The 21310-nt window shown below is 45.1% G+C and overlaps 1 protein-coding gene across 1 annotated transcript in view; it reads left to right on the top strand.

The window, feature by feature from the left end:
• Positions 1-14200: 14200 nt before the first annotated feature.
• The window catches only part of LOC140693516 (uncharacterized), a 62960-nt gene continuing 55850 nt past the window's right edge, over positions 14201-21310 (top strand). Inside the window, exon 1 of the mRNA XM_072957336.1 lies at positions 14201-14333. The gene's annotated coding sequence lies outside the window, so the exon portion shown is untranslated. The remainder of the gene's footprint in view (positions 14334-21310) is intronic.

Below are 21310 nucleotides of genomic sequence, written 5' to 3'. Positions count from 1 at the left end.
AGTGGCTTAAAGCAATACACATTCATCTTCTCACTGTTCTAGGGTGCAGTAGTGCAAAGTCAATGTCAGTGGGCTAAAACCAAGGAGTGGCCAAGGCTAAGTTCCACACCTAGGCTCTTGGGAGGGATTCATCATCCTACCTTTCCCAGCTTGCAGAGGTGCTCACACTCCTTGGCCCAGGGCCCTGTGTCACTGTGACCTCTGCTGCCACTTTACATCTCTGTCTCTGACTATATAGATATAGAGGAAGAGTTTTCTACATCTGGTATGGACCCTTTTTCCTACATGGACATTGTATCCTTATTTATGTGCAGATGAAAACCCCTTCCCTCCAGGGTGCGGTGGCATCAGCTCACAAGATGACCACTCTGGGCTTTAAGTGTCCTCTTTGTATTGTCATCAGGGAACTTCTCTTTCCATAGTTAGCTCTGTGTTACTTTGTTGTTATATTTTACCCAGAATTACTGAAAGTTTTACTTAAAAGGGATCCTAATTAGCTCTGTTTACCTGTTTCCAGAGCTGAAAGCTTCAGTTCTAGAGTATCAGTTTGATTTTTCCTAAAAATACATTCCAGTATATTTCTCTGGTGAAAGTCTCTACCCTGTTATCTATTCTCCCATCATTTCCTTATTTTCTTGAATATATTAAAAGTATTTTATAGCCTTTATTGGTAACTCTGATGCCTACATCACCTGGGGTTTGCATCCTTTGTCTAATGCTCCTTATTCTCATGTTATCTGTCATATAGTCTGGACATGTTGCATGTCTAGAAATTCTTTATTACATGGCAGACATTGCAAATGAAAAATCCATGTTATCTTCCGTGAGAGCTTTTCTACCTTCCCGTTAGGCAGACAGTGTGAGGGACTGATCATGTCACTCCAATCAGGCGCTGAGGTGGATCAGGACTAAAGTGCCTTTTTTCTTAAAACAGCTTTGAGGTATACTTGGCAAAATAATTTTCACACGTTTAAAGTGTACAGCTTAATATGTTTTGACGTAAGAATATCCCCAAGGAACCATGACCACACTCAAGACAGTGAACATACCCATCACCCACAAAGCTTCTCTCCTGACTTTTTTTGTCCCTCCCTCCCTCCCTGTCTCTTCCCCTGGGAACCATTGATCTGCTTTCTATCACAACATATTGGTTTGCATTTTCAAGATCCTTATATGAATGGATTCATGCAGTATCTACTCTATGTTGTCTGACTTCTTTCATTCAGTGTAATTATTTTGAGAATCATCTGTGTTGCTGTATTAATAGCTTATTTGTCTTATAGTAGAGTATTGTTTAGTGCTGAGTTTTTACTGAAGAGTTTATTGTGAGCAGTGTTTGTATAGACCATCATTTCTTTCTGCATTTACTTCTTGATGGATGCATGGGTTATTTACAACTTGTGCTATTATAAATAAAATAGCAGTGAATATTTGGTTATAAGTCTTTGTATGGACATATGCTTTTCCTTTCTAAAGCACCAGATGAGGAATGTCTGGATTATATGGTACATAGGTGTTTACCTTTTTAAAAGAATCTGTTAAAGACTTTTCCAAAATGGTTGTACTATTGTAAATTCCTCGTGGTGTGTATCAGTTCTGGTTGCTCTACTTCCTTGCCAGCACCTTGTAAGGTCAGTCTTTCTAACTGTATTCATTCTAGTATGTATGTGAACTAGTATCTCACTGTGGTTTTTAAAAGTATTTCTCTAATCATTAATGACACCTTTAATCAGCATCTTTTCATATGCTTATTATCCATCTGGATATCTTTACTGAAGTGTGTTTTCTGGCCTCATTCATTCAGGTGTTTGAATTATTATTGAATTTTGAGACCTCTTTATTCTGGATCAGATACAAAGAGAGACCATTATCAGATATATGATCTGCAAATAGCTTCTGTCTATGGCTTGTCTTTTCATTTGCTTAGCAGTGTTTAGAAGAGCATTGAAGAGTCTTCATGTTCATAAAGTTCACTCTATCAGTTTCTTTTTAAAATAGATGATACTTTTGGTGTCATAGCAAAGAAAAATTTGCCAAACCCAAGGCCATAAAGCTTAAGCCTATGCTTGTTCTCCTAGCTGTTTTTTAGTTTTAGATTTCCTATTAAGATCTATGATCCATTTTGAGGTAAATTTTGTATATTTTGTGAGGTGTGAATCAAAGTTCATTTTTTTTTTTTGCGTATCACTATCTAATTGTTCCAGCACTACATGCTGAAAAGATCCTTTCTCCACAGCATCCTTTTTGAGAATCAATTGTCTGTATAAGTCTTGGTTTAGTTCTGAACATTCTATTGTGTTCCATTATTCTATTTTCCTGTTTTACACCAACACCCTAATTTCTGATTACTGTAGCTTTATAAAAAAAAAGTTTGAAAATCAGATAGTGCAAGTCTTCCAACATTGTTTTTCTTGTTCAAAGTTGTTTTGGATTTTTGGGATCCTTTGAATTTTTATATGAATTATAGAATAAGTTTTTAAATTCCTTACATCCTGTTCTGCCAAAATTCCACCCATGTCTTTGGCCGTCTCCAGAGCCACATTTTCTGAAGAAGTCTCTCTAGATCCCAGGTGAAAGGAATTTCTCTTTCGTCTGTGCTCAAATCACATTTGATATTATTTGATTCCATTTAATCATATTTGCCTGTATGTACTTGTCTGATCTTTCCAGCCATTTAGTAAATCTCAAAAGATTAGGAATCTTGACTTGGTTCCCTCTGTGTGCTGAGAAACTAGTTCTATGCTTTGCAGGAGTGAGCCCTGCAGTAAGAGGTATCTGCAGCACACATCTAGCTCATTGCTTGAATATTGTCAAGGAATTCTGCAGATTTAGAATTGTTTATTGATTGTTGTCTCCAAGACGGCTCAGTCTTTTTTATTTCTATTGCTACTGCTGCAGTTTCAAAGAACAATGGGCTAGTTATTTTGCAAATATCAAATCATACTCTAATTGTGTTGTCACGCAAATTATGTGCTGCTGTGTCTTAACAACCTGCTTAGTGTTCACAGGCTCCTTCACTCATGGAAAATTTGGGAGAATGTCATATCCTTAGAGATAGCAATGCTGTCTTTGGCGACCTGAGCAGCAGTATCTGAATTCACTCCTGCTATTTTTCCAGTGTCCCCTCTAGACCTCCTCCAGCCCTCCATGGGGGGCCCTGCAGTTCTGCCCTAGAAAAGCCTGTTGCTTCTCAGGAAGACTTCCCTATGAAACATAATCATGTCCTTCTTGTGGGGACATTCAGTCCAGAGACCTGAAAGCAGGGGAAAATGTTCAGCCTGCTTTTGGTAGAACCTAAATTCTTCCATACTTGTTAGAAGCAATTTCAATGAGGAAACTGTTTTGGCATCTAACAAATCAGCATAAATGACTGATGAGGAAGATCAGCTTCCCCATCCCACTCAGTCGTCATGTTGATGTGACACACACATTGGCAAACATTTTCCCCTGTGAGCAACGTAAAGTTCAAGACGTTATGAATGGCTTTTTATTTTTATTTCTTAGTCTTTCCACATTCACTGTGTCTCGTGAGATTATATGAATCCTGCTTATTTTCAGCCCAGCACTAAACTTTTTAAAAGGATCACGTGTTTAAAAGGCTAGTGGACACTTTTTTAGAAGACAGAAATCCTTAGATTTTGGTCCCAGAGTTGAATCTTGGTTAGTGGTGAATGAAAATTCCCGTTAAAATTTTAAATTCAGTGATATAAAGTCTTAAAAATAGTTAAATATTAGTCAATTTCATTAAACACTATAAGAGTTATTTACCTTTAAGCCTGTTTCTGGGGCAATTTTGCAATGATTCCCTCCCTTTATCGATTCCCTCTTTATCAGAATCCTTGAGAGGCCCCTGTCATCATTGTCAGTATCATCATTATCATCATGGAACTGATTCTTCTGGAAGATTCTAGGAAAATAAAGAGATGGACGGGATTATGTGTAGGTCAGTGTGTGCATGTACAATAAGAACAGCTGTCAGGCATTAGATGCAAGATACCCATTTCATTTAGGGGAGAATGTGGTCATGAAATCCTGATGTGGTGAATGAAGGAAGCGGTGGGAACAGGATAGTCAATGCAAAGGAGGAGGAAGTGAGTGAGTTGGAGAGCATAGATCCTTGGTTAGTTGATCAGCACATTGGTAAGAATGAGGGGAGTGTGATGGCAGAATCATGTCCCTCCCCGGCCACAGGGTAGCCACCTGTGACATGTTACTGTACATGGCAAAAGGGATGACAGATATTTTAGGATTAAAAATCTTAGAGGATTTCTGTCTCCTAAATTGTCTATTAGTTAGCCTTTAAACCCATGATACATTATTATAGATTAGTGCAGGGGCACAAATAAAAAGGATTCATATAATCTCACCAGACAAACTGAATGTAGAAAGGATAAGGAAGAAAAACAAAAAGTCACTTATAAGTGCCTGGAACCATAAATTGCTCACGAGGAAATGTTACACAAGGTGAATGTCACAGCCACATACATACTGCCTGAGTGGGATGGGACAAGGGGATCCTGAGATGAGACAATAGGGTGAGTAGTCTGGATTGTCCAGGTGGGCTGAATGTAATCACAGGGGTCCTTAAATTGGAGGATATTTCCCAGCTGAGTTTAAAATCAGAGGGAGGTGTAGCGATGGAGCAATGTTCAGAAAGGCTGCTGACCATGAAAATGGAGGAAGTTGAGGGGCACAAGCTAAGGAAGGTGGGTGACCTCTGTAAACTGGAAAAAAAAAAAAGGAAACATTCTCTTCTAGACCCTCTAGAAGGAAGGAACCCTGCTGGTATCTTGAATTTATCCCAATGAGAACTGTGTTGGATCTCTGACATCCACAGCCATAAGCTGATAAGTCTGTGCTGGTTTAAGCTATTAAGCTTAATGGAATTTGTTACAGTGGTAATAGGAAAATAACATAGTGAGCGGTAGTGTAAGGGATTAAAGGTCTAGGATGGGGTGTGGAGAGAATTCTGACATTTACACCTAAAAAACAACCAGGTGAAGTGGGAAGGTGTTTTAAGGAAGTCCTACCTGGCAGGGCTGTCAAGCAGACTGGAGTGAGCGAATCCTTGGAGTTAGAGGAATCAATTAAACCTCTACAAGGAAAATAAGAAATAAAATGTAGCAGGGCTTCAGTGTTAGTAGATGTAGGAATGGAAATGGGCAGAGAGATATAAACATTATTTTGAAATTAGCTACAGGTTTGATGACTGCATGTTTGGGAGAGTTAGCCGATGTGTGGACTGAATGCATCCCCTCAAAATCCATATGTCGAAACCTCATCTCCCAGGTTGATGATATAAGGATGCGGGGCCTTTGGGAGGTGATTAGTAGGATAAAATGAGGTCATGAGAGTATTGCCCTCATGAATGGTATTAGTGTTCTTATACAGGGCCCCAAAGTGCTTGCTTCTCTCTCCTCTCTGGGCCATGAAGATAGTGGGAAGACAGCCATCTTCGAGCTGGCAATCCTCTCCCAGATACATTGACCTTGAAAGCCTCAGCCTCCAAACCATAAGGAATATGCTGGTTGTTTAAGCCACCCGACACACGGTAATTTGTTACAGAATCCCAGACTGACGAAGACAGTGGAGAATGCCACTGCGTTTGGCACTGATTGCCTGGAGAATGCTGAAACCCAGGGAAGTGGGCAGCACAGACGTTTACTCATTTAATCCTGCCAACACTGTAGGGGATAGAGTCTACATTTTCCTCGCTATTTAAAAGGTAAGGAAAAAGAGGCACAAATAATAACAATGACAATGACAACAACAACAACAACAGCAACAATAATTTGTCCAAGATTCACACAGAACTCCCTGGAGGGAGAGTGAGAATTAATACTTATGCAGGCTGGCCCCAGAGCCCCTGCTCATAACTACTAAGTCAGATCACCTTGCTTATTTAGATCAGTTTTTTTTTCAACTGTGATATGAGTGTACTGTGTCCAGTAACTTATAATTTCAAAATACCTCACTGTAAGGGAAACATTAGTTGCAGGCATTACAACCCACAGAAAGCTAGACATACAAAAATAACTTGTTAGGGCAAGATAACCAATAATGTTTTTAAATATTATACCTGCTGACCCTTTGCAATAAAGTGTTTATTTATAATTCTGTCTGGCTACAGAATAACATCATAAACCTGCATGTGGCTGGTGGCTCCCGTGTTGGACAGCAAGGGTCTAGAGAATTTAAATGACTTGCCCAGCCTTGCCCAGGAAGCTCGTGGTGGGATCAGAGCTATAGTCTGGGACTGTTCCTTCCTATCCAACAATTCCCTCATGGAAGTTTAGAAGCTTCTCCTTTGGTGCCCAGCTGTCTATCCGTACTTATGACATCTTGTCAGGTGCCACGGCCTGCTCCTGAACATCAGCCAGAACCCACTTCTGCTCTTTTTTGGCCAGGTAATACCTTCTAGCAACTTCCATTGCCTTCTTGGCATCAGTTTTTACATGGAAGGGTAGTGGCTAGAGAAGGAAATGTGTCCACATGACAGGTTTTTCATAAATATAGTAGGAGTGGTCAAGAGAAGAAAACCTCAGGAATACGAGTGGAAGCAGGTCATTTAATATACCAAATGCGTACTTTCAATGTATGTTTGTGTTTCCGAGTCCACGCTTGTTCTACTCGTGCATTATAGGCCAACACATCAGGAGACAAGGATTTGGGGCAAGAAATAGCGGCTTTAATTTGTAAAGCCAGCGGAGAAGATGGTAGACCAATGTCCTGGAGAACCATCATCCCAAGTCAGAATTCAGGCTCTTCTTATATTAAAAAGGGGAAGCGGGAATGCTTGGTTGTTGCAAACTTGGTGTATGAATTCTTTGTTGTTAGAATCCTTTGTTCTTGCAGCTCTTCACCTGGGTCAGATCCGTGTAAACCTCCAACAAGCAAATGTTATTTTCTATTCTGTATCTTGTTATCTTTATACGAATGGAAAAGTGATAATATCCTTCAAAGTCAGAGCCTTGAGAATAGGGTCTCCTGTATATTTCAGGATCTAGGCAACATTGTTTCACAAAAGGTGCAGAAACAGCAAGACTAAGCCTAGGAAACAGGGCACAGGTTTAAAGTCAAAGGAACAGATCTAATATGGAGTCAGATTTGTTCTTTCCTATTTCAGTAGTGCCATGGAGAAGGCACTGTGGGCAGCTTTCTGTAGGGTCCTGGAGGCTTTCTCTCTCAGCCTCTGTGCGCCTCTATTGAAAACCCGTCATCGCTATCTGGCCTGCTGGAAAACCAGTCCGCCTGTTTTGCCCTGAAGTTGTGTTCTGTTTATAACTCATCTCTACTCCTTGGAAAACAACTCAATAAAAACTCAGTTGGTTTCCCACCAGCCCTGAGCAGGGGTGAGGGATAGCATGTTATTATTTTATTAAAAAAATATATAAAAGAGTTTTAAAACACCACTGGGCACATAGGAGAGAGACAATCAATGCTTCCTGGCTTAAATCGAAAATGATGACTCAGTGAGTCTATGGCTGCTGTATTTGCTGAGCTAGTTACTCCTTTGCTCCATTACACATTTATTTTAACTGAAAAAGAAATATATGCATATGGTTAAAAAAATTCAAACAGAGCAAAAAATACTCAAGTGAAAGAAGTTTTCCCTCATCCTCTGTTCTTACATGCCTCCCTGGAGATGCCAATGTTTACAATCCTTTGTGTGCTTTTCCAGATATGCTATGCAAGTTCCCACCAATGTATGTAAATTCCTTTAAAGTTTTACTTATTTTTAACTTTAAGGGATTTAAATCCTCAAGTGGCTTCTGCCACAGTAATAGAAAAGAAGAAATCTGACTCCATATTAGATCTGTTCCTTTGACTTTAACCCTGTGCTCTGTCTCCTAGGCTTCTTCTTGCTTGTAAAACAATGTTGCCTAGAGCCTAAAATATACAGGAGAGCCTATTCTGAAGGCTCTGACCTTTAAGGGTATTTAACACTTTTCCAATCATATAAAGATAACACGTTGCAGAATAGAAAATAACGTTTGTTTTGTTGGAGGTTTACAGGGATCTGACCCAGGGAGATAGCTGCAAGAACAAAGGATTCTAACAAGAAGGAATTCCTACACCAAGAAGTTTGCAAAAACCAAGCACATAGGAAAGCAGCCTGAATTCTGACTTGGGGAGATGGTTTTCCAGGACATTAGTTTGCCATCTAGGTCTACAGAAACTTGCTATTCCATGCCCCAACACTTGGTCTCCCAACTTACTGGCCTGTCCTGCACTGAGGAGAATGAATTTGGACTCAATAACACTTCTACCTACCTAGCAAGTTGGACACTGGGACTGAGGGCAGCTCTCCCACACACAGGGGCCTACGGTGAGCCCTTGATTATTCCCCGAGGTTGGGGTGTGGTTTACCCAGGAGGGATGGGGACTCTACACCAACACTCAGGCAGTCTGCTCCTTCTGGGGCTCTGACATTTTACCTCCCGCTCCCTGCCAGCCCAACATTTGGGACAGTGGAGCTAAGGCAGAGATCGTGCCTGCCTGTTTCCCAGCGTGTAAAAGGGGAATATGTACTCTTCCCAAGGTAGTTCTGAGAAACAACACCTGCGGGTGCTTGGTTCCCTGAGCAACAGTAAACCTAGCTCCTTGTGGGGGCAACGGGTATGATACCCGTAGGGTTTCTGCAGAGACCTTAGCTGGAGGGCTGGGCCAGGGACGTAAAATATGATCTGTGGGCAATGACGGGTAAGAGAAGGGTGTATAGGCAGGACTGCTGCCTCCTTCGGGGTGCCACAAGAGGTAAAACGCTTTCTCCCCATCTCTGTTACTCCCCTCCCAATTCCAGATAACTGCCTTCCCTCTGCTCCTCCTGTCCATGTGTCTCCCTCCACTTTTCCCCGCCTCCCCTCCTCCTCCCCTATTCTCCCTCCCTCGGTTCCCCTTCTCTCTCAGGACCCAGAGCGGATCGCTGGCCCTCCTGCGCATGCGCAGTTGCTGCCAGCTGGACCGCGGGTTGGAAGCTCCAGCTCCGAGCCGGGGATCGGCCCCAATGGCTTCTCAGCTCTGTCGCCCTGTAGGCCTTTGGCTACTGCCTGGGGCCGGGGCCTCTGGCTGTGGAAGTGCAAGGTGAGGGGATATCGGGAAAGGGGTGAGGCGGCTGCGGGAGGGCGGTCGGCGTGTCACAGCCCCCCAGGGCGCCAGTCAGCGTGTGTTCAGCTGGATTGCTCGGGCCAGACCCCTCTGCCCGCGCCACCTGCCCCGGCGCCCCGGCCACAGCTGTCCAGGGCCAGGTGTGCCCCTGCGCCTCTTGGCCCAGCCGGGCTCCCCTCAGTCCGCGGCTGGCGTCCGCTTCCCCTCTTCCGCCCGCGAGTCCTCCCCTCCCGGGCTTCCTCTCCTAGGCCGCCGACCCGTCCCCACCACTGGGCGGGCTGTGTCCCGGGCGGGCGGGGTCTGCACACCCGGACGGGGCGGGCGGCTTGGGCTGGGGCTGGGGCTGGCCTCCGAGCGGGGCTGCAGCCCGCACCCCCCCTTTCCCTCCCCCCTAGGGCTGCCCTCCTTTCCCTTTCACCCTCCCTCAGGACCAGCTCAGTGGCGTGTGTGCTGCTCCCCGGACTGAGAGCCTCTGGCTGTAGCGCCCAGCTTCACCTGGTGGAGTCGGGAAAAGGGAGCATCAGTGCTGAGCAAGCTTCTGTCTCCTCCCTCAGTGTTTCTGCCGCAGGTAAGTATCTTGAACACTTTCAGGTGTTATGATGGCGGTGCTTGTTGATGTCACGTGTTTTTATAGTGAGAGGGATTAACAGTGGTGAAAGCAGGGCTTGGTTCTGTTAAAAATGAGCTGAAGGCATGAAGCTGTGATATCCTCCTTCCTTCCCTCTCCAAGGGTGAAACGTGTGACAGTCAATTTTAAAAAGATAGTTACAGTCCCTAGCTAGCCCAGCCCAGCTAGTGTGTGTTAACAGGAACAGCATCACCAGAGGCCTTGGAGACCCAGGGATATTGCAGTCCTAAAGAACTCCTGGCACAGTTTGGTTTGTATTGGTTTTTTGTTTTTCTTAAATTGTGGGACAGACTAGTGGTATAAAAAGAAAAATATTTGTCAAGAAATATTTTTTCATATAACAGCGTTATTGTGATATAGTTCACACACCATGAATTCCATCCATTTAAATGGTAAAATTCAGCAGCTTTTAGCATATTCACAGTTGTGCAACCATTATTATTCCAGAACGTTTTTATCACTTCAGAAAGAGCAGTGGAAATTAATGACCTATCCACCCCTCCCCAGTGGTGGTTCTAAAGAAATTTCTTGGCTAATCTTGACCATAAATTCACTTGTTACATTCCAAGAAAAATCTGGTAGGAATTCTAATCAGAATTGCAATGAATCTGTCTATCAAAACAGGAAGAATTAACGTCTTTATGGCACAAACTTCTTCTACCCATGAATATATTTCGGACCCTATATTTTCCTCTGTCCAGAGCCTGGCCCATGGGAAGTCCTCACTACTTGTTGGGCTTGTGAATGATGAGATTCTATACATCGTTAGTTGCAGCTGTAGCCTTTCACAGAAGAGAAAAGAAACCTCAGTGAAGCAAGTGACTCTCTGATGGTCAGAAAGAGTGACAGCCATTGCTGGAGTGATCCAGTGGACTTGGTGTTTACAACCAGAATTCTCCACCACCTACAGCTAAGGGGATTAGAGTGTTCTTTTATTTTTTCTTAATGGCGTTGCTTTTATTTTTACTTATTTTTTAAATTATTTTTTATTTAAGTGTAGTCAATTTACAATGTTAGTTTCAGGTGTACAGCAGAGATTCAGTTATAAACATATGCATATGTATATACATATGTTTTAGATTGTTTTTAGTATAACTCATTACAAGAAATTGAATATAGTTCCCTGTGTTATATAGCAGGTCCTTGTCATTTATTTTATATTTACTAATTTGTATCTGTTAATCCCTCCTTTCCTGCCTGCTAAATACAGTTTGCTTTCTATGTCCATGAGTCCATTTATAGGAGCACCATTTTTCCTAGTAATATATGCTCTTTGGCTGCTTTCAGTTTCAGTAATTCCATCTTATCTGTGGGCGCTTTTCTTCTGGTTGCCTTTATGTGGTTTGCACACGTGGTAATAGAGATCTTTATTTGGGAGAACTCCAGGTCTCGTGTAGTCCCTGGTACAGAATGCCCACTGAATTGATGATTGAACTGGGAAAAAAGCACAGTAAATGCTGGAATTTCCACTATGGTTGAGAATTCCAGGTTTCAATAACCTGTTTAGACAACCTTACTATTGGCTGCACCCATACTGGGTAATTTGGTGGAAATTCATGGTATGGTGGTGTAGAGACGGGACCTTATATTCTTCTTCTCTTTCTATTTTCTAACACTCATTTTCCTGGGCCTTCCAGATCCTCCCCCAGAAGTGCCCAGGGCTGGCTTAGTGCTGCACTGAGGCAATATTTGTTAATAACGCCCTTTCCTCTTCTCCTCTGAGCCTCCGTTTCTTTCTGTGCACAATGAGCGCTTAGACTAGATAAATACTTTTCAGTTTCTTTTAAAGCCATGTTTCCTTTGAGAAACAGAAAATGCAAATATCTCCTCTCAACCCAACCCTTTAGATTTTGGTATGTCCTCCAAGGAGTGACATAGCTCTTTGTGAAAAATTGATGTGATTTTGATTGCAGGTGACACAGAAAAGACTCTTCAGAGATTTATTGCAGGGAGAGGGCAGGAAAGAGGCAGTATGTGACACTTTCTAGTGTGAGCAACGGAGCAGGGACTTGGATTTAAATACGGTGTCTGACGTGGCCTCTCTCTAATCTTGTAGAATGTGATAAACTTCTCTACCTCAGTTTCTTGATGTGTCAAGTTGGGGTGATAATATTTTAAGGCTTCTGTGAAACATTATACAAATAAGACATTTGTGTCTCGGTAGAAACAAGATCTGCTAGGGATTCAGGGATTTGTTTAAAAAAAATTCTTGTCCATAGCACTCTGTCTGTGTGTATTTAGAAGTTCCTGGAGGGTGAGGGTGAGTCTAAAGTCCATTGTGGGACAGGTGGCCCATATTTCTCCGTGTCCCAGTTTACCCCCTACTCCCCAGTCCTCTTCCTCAGTCCAGGATGAAGTTCCCTAGTAGATTTACACAGAGGTCTTGTGGAAATGGCTTTTCATTTTATTGTTTCACCAAGAAGGGCTGCCATCATGATCTCTGTGGTCAGGTTTTGAAGGGCTGCCATCATGATATCTGGTAAGAATTCTATGCAATTTGGAGTTCCAATTTAATGAAAAGAAAAAAATTACAAATAGAAAATTAGAACAAGGGTGGTGACAGGGGCTCTTTTAAGTGGACACCATTAGCTTTGTTAGCTTCAGGTGCTGTGGCCTGTTGCCACGAGGACCCATCCTCTTGCTCTGAAGTTGGAGGGACTAGTGGGCTCAGTGGGAATGTTAACTGAGTGTATCTCATGGGCTGGGCATTGTCCTATTTGTACTGTGTGTTCCTTATTTGAGACAGTGAGCTCACCTAACTTCGATAACCTCTTTAAAATATTAGACTTTTAATTTTGAGATGTAATGTAGATTCCCATGTGGTAGTAAGAGATTATATGGAGAGGGCCTATGGACCCTTTGCCCAGTTTTCTTAATGGTTCCATCATGCAGTGTTGGGGTACAATTCATTACTGACTCACTAACAATTTGAGGTTTGTGTTATTGCCCTTATTTCTATTCACGATTAAACTGGGGCTTCGTGAAGCACGCAGGCCTGTCCAGGTCACCCACATTGTTAATGCAGAGTCGGGTGAACGTGGGCTTGGGATTTCCAGGCAGTACCATTATGATGGTTTGTGGCAGGGAGCAGCATTCACTTTGCTTGTTTATTCATTCATTCAACAAACATTTATTGAGTAAACTCTGTGGGTCAGATGCTTTCATAGAGTTATCTGATTCTTCAGCAGTACTGAGAATCAGGTAATGTTTATATTTTTTAATCTGAGAAAATTAGCTCTGAGAGGTTATAACCTCCCCAAAGGAAGTATAACTCATAAAGGAGGGATAGAACATGTGTACAGTCACCTCCTTTTATGCAGGTGGTACCCTATGCATTTTACATTTTCAAACATCCGTAATCCAGATATATTCTTGTAAGGCAAGGCTTTTCTTTTAATTGAAGTATAGTCAAGTTTACAATGTTGTGTCAATTGCAAGGTGTTTTTTGACTTTTGAATTAAAAAATACTTTTTCAGGAGGGAAATTAGGTGTATTTATTTGTTTGATTTTTTAAAATGAGGTACTGGGGTTTGAACCCAGGACCTCGTACATGCTAAGCATGTGCTCCACCAATGAACAGTACCCTCTACCCCAAGGCAAGTTTTCTTATCCATTATTATGAAGCTTAGGAGTTCAAATAAATTGAATAGGAATCCAGATCTTTTGATCCTACTGTGGTCCTTCTCTTTATATTCTGCTGAAGGGGGTTGGGGAAGCATTTCCTTTGTTCATTTCTTTATTCAGCATTTTTGAGCAGTGACTTTGCATCAGGGCCTTGCTAGGTGCTTGGAAATAGAAAATAAGAAATGACCTTTCTCTGCAGAGGCAGGAAGCCTAGACCAAAAGCTGGGTAATGTGATCCGAGCTACAGTAGCCATATGCAGACTCTGAGGACAAACTGTACCCTTGGATTTGCTTTGGCTTCCCTTGTCTTCTGGCTGGTACACACCAGGTCACCGCAACCCAGATGGGCCCGTAGCACACAGCAGAGAATGTACCTCGATCTCCTCTCCCCTCTCGGCAGGGCCTGCAACATGAGCATCCCTGACTACGTGCAGTGTGCTGAGGACCACCAGACTCGTCCCGTTGTGGTCCAATCCATAGAGATCATCTCAGAGGAGAATTTCTTTTGCATCTATCAGCTACTCACCTCGGTTAGCCATATCAGCCCTTGTGGCTCCCAGTGGACACTCTGTATCCACTACAGGCACCGCTATGTGCCCGAGAATCGGTGGAGCGTCTTCCAGAAACACCCCAAGGTCGTGGGCCTTGTCACCATTACCGAATGTCTCTCTGCCAAGGCCTTCGAGAAGCTCCACATGCAGAGGAGCTGTATGGTGCATCGCTTAATGACTCTCAGCTTTTTGTCTTTGTGCAGCATGGGGAGGTATCCGAGCAGACACGCACCGACGTTGCCTTCAATCTAAGAGTACTGCAGGGTGGTGGAGAAGAGGACCGAGGACTTCACTGAGTCACTCTTCATCTTGCTCAAGTCCAAGTGTCTGGATGGTGGCCCCAAGAATTCTGGGGACAAGATCCCCCTCCCCTGCATCCCGTTTGAGAAGGAGGACTTCATGGGACTGGACACAGACAGCAGGTAAGTTTACCTGGAAGCCAGTCCACCTTGGCTGTGTGCTGGATTGCTTCCCTACATCCAGAAAGGGATCAGCAAGGAAGAAGTCTGTCTTGTAGCCAAGGGGGGAGGGAGGTGCAGCCCGCCGGTTTCCAGACATTTCAAAGTGAATCCGCCTTTATTTCAGAGAGATCCTTTTAGGGTTATTGTGGACACTTACTCCCGCTTTACAGCCAGGAACATGGTGGGACCCCTGGAGTTGCTGTCCAATAAAGTAGCCAAAGCCACATGCTAGGAGCACTGGGGAGGAGGCTGGACTCAGCTGAGATGTACTGTAGGTCAAATGCACATCAGACGCTGAGGCTTGTCTAGTAAAAGTACATAAACTATCTCTCTACTTCCTATATTGATTACATGTCAAAATAATAGTATTTTACATACAGTAGATTAAGTAAGATCTGTTCTTAAAATCACATTCTAGTATTTGTTTTTTGTTTGTTGCTTTGTTTCTTTGTTTCAAATTTTAAACGTGGCAACTGGGAAACTTTCTTTACATGGCTCTCATTTCATTTCTGTTGCGCAGCCTGTCCTGGTACATGCTCATCCCTTTGCTTATAGATGAGATGCTGAGCCCCGAGAGGCAGAACGAGGCGCTGGTTGAGCTGCGGCTGGAGCCGCTGTCACCTGCCTCCCAGGCCCAGCACCTTTTCAGCTCAGGCCGTCTCTTCCTGCCCGACAGCCACCATGCCAAGTTAGGACATCAGAAACACCGCCAGGGACTTCCTAATGAACTCCTTATGCAGGGAAAGGCGTATCACGGTGTATGGGACAGAGCAGGGAAATGTTCATTCCCACTTTGTCCCTGTGATTAAGTCAATGGCCCCACTTTGCCTCGGAAGTACAGATGAGCTCTTCTGGGCTGCCTACCCCCCACCTTCTGCTCTGTTTCCCCGTATATCTATCATGTTTTCCCTCGGGCTGAAGAGGGTGAGATGCCTTTGCCGAGACGTGGTCCCCCTTTGCTGGGGTGAGTGAGGGAAGCTGTGTCCCCCCGGCCTACGGCCTCGGTCCTTGAGTCTGGAGAGGGCTCATGGTGGTCCCACAGGTGGCGGTCAGAAGACCTGGCATGTGCTACCGGGCCCGCTTTGGAGGTGGTGCTCTGTGATTCTTGAACTTACCTAAGATCAGATCCTACTTTCTGGTTGTTGGTAAGTTGGAGGAGAAGATGCTAGGGAATTAATAAAAAGAATGTCTAGACCAGCCCTGTGAGTGAGAAGCACAGGGGACACTAGTCCCACCTGCGAGAGCCCACCTAGCAGGCTCTGGATGAATTTTCTGTTCCTCCCCAGAAATACCTCTATGGCTTAAGGAAGAGGAGAGGCATGTCGTGGCCATGATCTGTACTTGTCCTCACAGGGCCCTGTGATCTACATGCCCGCACTCCCCATCTGCTTCTTGGAGATGAGCTGGCATGTTTAGGAGCCTGGGCACTGCTGAGGGCATAGCTCCCAGCACCGTGCTACACAGAGTCTCGCTCCGTTCACCTCATCTGTCAACTCCTGCTGAGGCCCCAGACATTAGTCAAGTAGGTGCATCAGCGAAACCTAAGCAGGGACCACCTTCTCCCCCTGGACAGACTGGTGAGTGAGCAGTGGAAGCCTGGAGCCCTGCCCCAGCCCCCACGCCAGTGCCACTTCTTTTGTCATAGGAGGCACTGGTGACATTTTTGCTCAACAAATGCTTGTCTCTGAGTCTGCAGACCCACCAGAGAATGCCAGCTTGTTTTTGCCTTTTGAAGTCTGCCCTTGGGACTTGGCGGAGTAGCCGGATGTGTACTTAGCCCACAGTGGTTCAGCGCATTAAACCTGCCTCCTTGTGGGTCTGTCTATTCTGGTACCATAAGGGCTCAGCCAGCATCTGAACGTCATTGAGATAACGCGGCCAGTGAGCTCGGGTCAAGCACATTCTCCTCCAGTCACTTTTACTCCATTGTTTCTTTTACTATTCCACAGTCATTAATTTTTTAAACAATGCTTTGGTGCAGGAGCAGAGCCTCATTCTCTCCTGCTACTCTTGGTGGAAGTGAGTAAAACGGTTCAGACTGAAATGCGACAATAATTTGTAGCTCAAAAGCTGCCTAGTCGCTTGTAGGTCGAATTTTGGTTAGGGGAGCTGAACACGTTGTGGTCCCCCGGCAGCGCCGCTCCCCTCAGGCCCCTGCTTTCCCTTGAGCAGGAGGTGAGGTTGGGCCTCACCATCCCCGCGTCCCTGGCCTCACACACTCACATAAATTCTTGTACATGCAGTCAAAATTATTTTTGTTCTTGTGTGATTCTAATTTTCTCTTGTTCCTCTTTTCCTTTTTCTTTACTCCTTTTTCACTTGTACTGCCCAGTGAGCATGTTGTTGCTTCTGAAAATGTGGGCTGTGCACACCCTGCATTGGAAATAGCCAGATTGCCCTCCGTACAGTCTCCATCGCTTTAAAAAGCAACAACTTAACAGCTGTTTTGATCCATCTATTATCTTAGTCATTTTTTATTTTCTAATTTTTTGGAATATTTGCTTTGTTAGCTCATCACCCACTGGTGTTTGATACCTGTTGAAATCCTTGCTTTTGAGGAACATGTTTGGTCCTCCTTTTATTTGATGACAAATGCGCCCTTATTAAATTTGTTTCATTGTTTTGAAGAAGTAAGATGTGAATTGATTTAGTCGGCTGCTCAGGGATTCTTTTCATGGAGTATTTAAACTTGTAAGGTCAAACTCTGCAGCATTTTGCTCGATTCCTGCTTTTACACAAACGTGCTCAGCACGCGGTTCCTGGCTGTCGCTGTGTGACGTGCGTGACGTCGCTTCCTGGCCGGCGGTCACTGGTGAGGATGTGGCCGCCACGGAGGTGACAGCTGCAGGGGACGCTGTTGGAGGAAGAGGTCACCGTTTGGTTCTTTAATTTTTTTTTTTTGCATTCAACTTCCCCGTGCCATTTACTTTACTTTGCCTTCATAAATGGGCAGAATTGGGTCTAAAATCCATGCCACTATTTTTTCCCTTTACGAGGCTGGTTTTTCTGAGTATCAGGACAACATGGCCTTCTCCTAAGTAGCTGGCTTACCTGGATCTGTTGGGCAAAGGGACTGCTAAAAGGGCCGTAGCTTCCTCTCTGCTCCAGCCAGTGGGCATTCAGAGCTGGGTCTGTGGTTTGCCTCAGCAGCCGTGCAGACCTTCCTGCCTCGGCCTTTACTTTTAACCCATGTTGGCAGTAAAGAGCTGAATCCGTTTCTGTTGCAGCTGACGCCCACCACGTGGGCCCCCTAACGTGTCGTTAGTTTGTGGTAGTCAGTCCCCAACACCCCAGTCAACAATGAAGGAAGATGATTTGTCCAACCCAGGACCTTGGATTCTCAACCTTACCCTGGTTCATCTCACCTGGTGGAATTGTTTGGCCACCACCATCATGCTGACCATGAGGCCTTGTTTCTCCTTTCATGCTCTGGTCCAAATGTGGACACTTCATTTTTCACTGAATTTGTCTCGCTTGAGACAGGCCAGAATATCTGAATGAGTCCATCACATTCTGGGTGGGGAACAGAACAGAAGTAAGTGTCGCAAGTAGATGGAGTCTAGGCTGTCCGGGTTGGCAAATGCAGGCTGGGATCTGTGATGGCTGGGCTGTACACTGGACACAGGCCTTTCCCATGGCTCCTGAGAGCCCATGAGTTGAAGTGATAACAGCCTTGCGTGGGTTCCCCCATCCTCATCTGCTCATTGGCAAGTGTGTCTGCTAATTAGGAGCTCCCCCAGACCTCGGGCCCTTCAAAGCTCAGACCATGGGAGAACCTTGAGTCCCTTCTCCTGGGCCTCCTGTGTGAGAATCCACTGCCTTCTGAGGTGACCAGCGGCAGGAGATGCCTCCCCATCCAGGGAGCACCCTACGGAGGACTGTTAGTGCACCATGCTGTGAGCTTGTGTGTTTCCGGCCATGGTCCCTACAGAACTACACTTGAGATGGGCTTATTGATGGAGATAACAGGACTGATTCCAGGGCAGGGCCTGGGGGAGGGAACAGTGGAAATTGAATGTGACCTCAGACACCTCGGTGGGTGCTGGGGCTGTTACTAAAATGGGGAGTCTGGGAGATACCTGACAGGAATGGAATTCCAGAGTAAATGGTGGACATGAGGCATTTTTAAGATGCCATTTGTCATCCAAATTAGGACTTCAAAGAGGCACTCGGGTCGATGAGCCTGGGGCTCAGGTGAAGGAGCCGGACTAGAGATACACGTTGGGAGTCGTCATTCTTAGCTGGTGTTCACAGCCTTGCATGTGAATTAGATCATCTCGAGAGCTGCAGACTGAGACTGAGGGGGGCAGGGCTGTGTCTTGGTTGGAGGAAAGCCCAGACCATACAGCTCTGGTGTGTCAGTCAGTGGCGTTTGCCATTTTCAAAGCAATGCCAGTTATCCTTAAGGGGCCAGGGGCTGGGCAGGGCCAGCCAGGAAGAAATCTGAAGGGAGGGTCGTGGCCACGTGTGCGTCTTGGGAAGGTGCAGAGGCTGCAGGGTACGGGAGGGTAGACTCCTCAGAAGCTAGAGTTGCAGTGAGGAGTGGGGAGAAGTTAGTCACAATCACCTGTGAGGGAGGGAGGGAGGCCTAGGGAGCCCCACCTTACCGGACTCGCTTTCCCATGAACAGAAGGCAGTCAGACAGAGGATCTGAGGTGAGAAGGGATGGGCACTGGGAGGGGAGCCAACCTGGAGAATGGTGCTTGCAAAATTCTGGAATAGTCTCCCTGAAAAATAGAGTTAAAAATACCCAGACTCTTAAGAACATTGTTAGTGACTTGGGAGGAGGCAGTTGTTTTTCTGGCCTCCTAAGGGTAAGGCATGTATCCAGGGATACACAGAAGATACGGGCAGTCTGTTCCGGGGGCTTGATCGTTACCGGGGGAACAGTGCAAGTTTAAAAGGGGAGAAGGGCAGCGGAGGGAAACTAGCCAGGCCCCGTGTCAGGTACCAGTCGGCCGCCCTACTTGCGTGTTTCATTCACATCCATGCCTCCCAGGTGGGCGGCGGCAGCCCCCTTTTGGGGATTGGGAAGCCTTCTCAGAGGGGTTAAAGAATTGGTCCATTTAGCGACTAGTAAATGCTGTAGCAGGATTCAAGCAGGGCCTTGTCAGAATTCAAGGGCATGTTCTCTCTACTGTTTCCAGTACTTCCCTGTTATACCTGGAATGGTGAAGTGGGTCAGTTTTGGAGCCTTTCAGAAAAAGTATGATTTAAGCGCCTCTGGACTGTTTCACAAAGCTCAGCATTCTTTGATGGTTCTGAAGCACGCAGTGATTTTCGTCCCAGAGAGGTAACGTCTAACTCCTTTGATGATGACGTGGTTGCAAATGGTGTACAGGTGCAAAACCAGACTTTGCAGCTTCTGAAGGGAAACTCTCCAGTTCTCCCTTGGTCGGCTTTCTTCCACGGGATGTAACTGTGCTGCAGCGTAGGCCTGAGCTTTCCATATGGAGTGAGAGTTTAATATCCGATGTTAGCATAAAACGGTCAGATGAAGAAAATCGAAGTTGACAATTTATTTTTGGGTTTCATTAGTCAAGATATACTATCAGTTAATGGCCCATATAGCAAATGAAATTGAGTACAGGACATTGCATTTCTTACTTTCTATTTAGAGTTCTCTTACAGAATAATGTTGCCTGCTTTGGAACATCAGCTCCACCACTCACGGCACCTATCAGTGTGTTGGTGTGATTGCATTTACAGAGTGAATGTAATCTGGGCTTCCTCAGCCCCAAACACTTCAGTGCAGAATCACGGGCTGTAGACGTCTGTTAGTCACGCAAATACTTCTAAAATTATATGATTCCAGAAAAGAAAGAAGAGAGAGAGAGAGATTGCCTTTATCAAATTTCCTTTCAGTTCTAAATGAAAACTGTTGTTGAGCAGCTCTGGTTTCCTTTGGATAAGAATATATACATTTCTTTGCATGTAACCTGGGTTTTGGGCTAGAACACCAAGTTCTTGCTGTCCACAAGCCACAAAAATAGTAGCCAAATGGCACACGTGTGAAATATTTTATACTTTTTTCTGAGAAAGTATCCTTGAATTTGGGACTTGGGCTGTGATTTCTGCTTTTTGATTCCCCCACCTGTCTTGTAATCTCTCACTCCTTCCCACGTGGTTCCCAAGTGTTCGTGGTCTCAAAGGAGCGGGCAAACACCCAGTTGGTCACCATGTACTGCTGCTATAGATAGAGCCCAGACAAGACCTAAAGGACATTATCAGAGAGAACTTCCTGGAAGAAATGGGCTGTACATTCAGTTGTGAGGACAGAGTAAGAGTCAGCCAGGAGAAGGAGTCAAGAATGTGGCTCAGGTCGCAGGTGCAGCCCGGGCAGAGGCCTGGAGGCTTTTGGCGTGGGGACCCGGGGAGAGTGCCCTGTGCGGTCCAGGGTGGAGGGAGCCCCTGCTGGGGAGGACACTGGAGAGAGTCCGGGGTGTAGGGCTTTGGAAGAAGTTGAGTTTTACTAGAACTGACACAGTAGGCAGTGAAGGGTGTCAACAGAAGTGACCCTCAGGGAAGGTACTTCTGGTTTTGCTTCTGATATACTACAGACAAAAGGGTCGGGACGGGTGAGAGCAGGTATGTCTGTCCCTTTGAGATCCAACCCGTCATTCATTTATTCATAACACGTGCACTTCAGTGAGTCTAGGGGAGAGAGAGTGTAGCCACATAAATAAGCAAAATGTATTTGCTTCTTGAGAGCTTAGCGTTGTCAGTTAGCCTAGAATGTTCTAGGAAGAGAGGAACAAATTGTGGAGGTTGGAGGGAGGGAAGGCTTCCTTGGGAAACAGTCAAAATGAACCTGGAGGCAAGTGGGAAGTAGGAGCAGGTCAGGGGGCTCCTGAGGTCACTGGGGACCTATGTACTGAGATGAAGCTGGGCGAGCAGGGTCTGGGGTGGGGCTAGAACTCTACCAGGGAGCCTCTGAA

This window comes from Vicugna pacos, unplaced genomic scaffold (genome assembly GCF_048564905.1).
Source record: "Vicugna pacos unplaced genomic scaffold, VicPac4 scaffold_19, whole genome shotgun sequence".
NCBI classification, from domain to species: domain Eukaryota; kingdom Metazoa; phylum Chordata; class Mammalia; order Artiodactyla; family Camelidae; genus Vicugna; species Vicugna pacos.
This window is presented reverse-complemented; position numbering and strand designations above follow the sequence as displayed.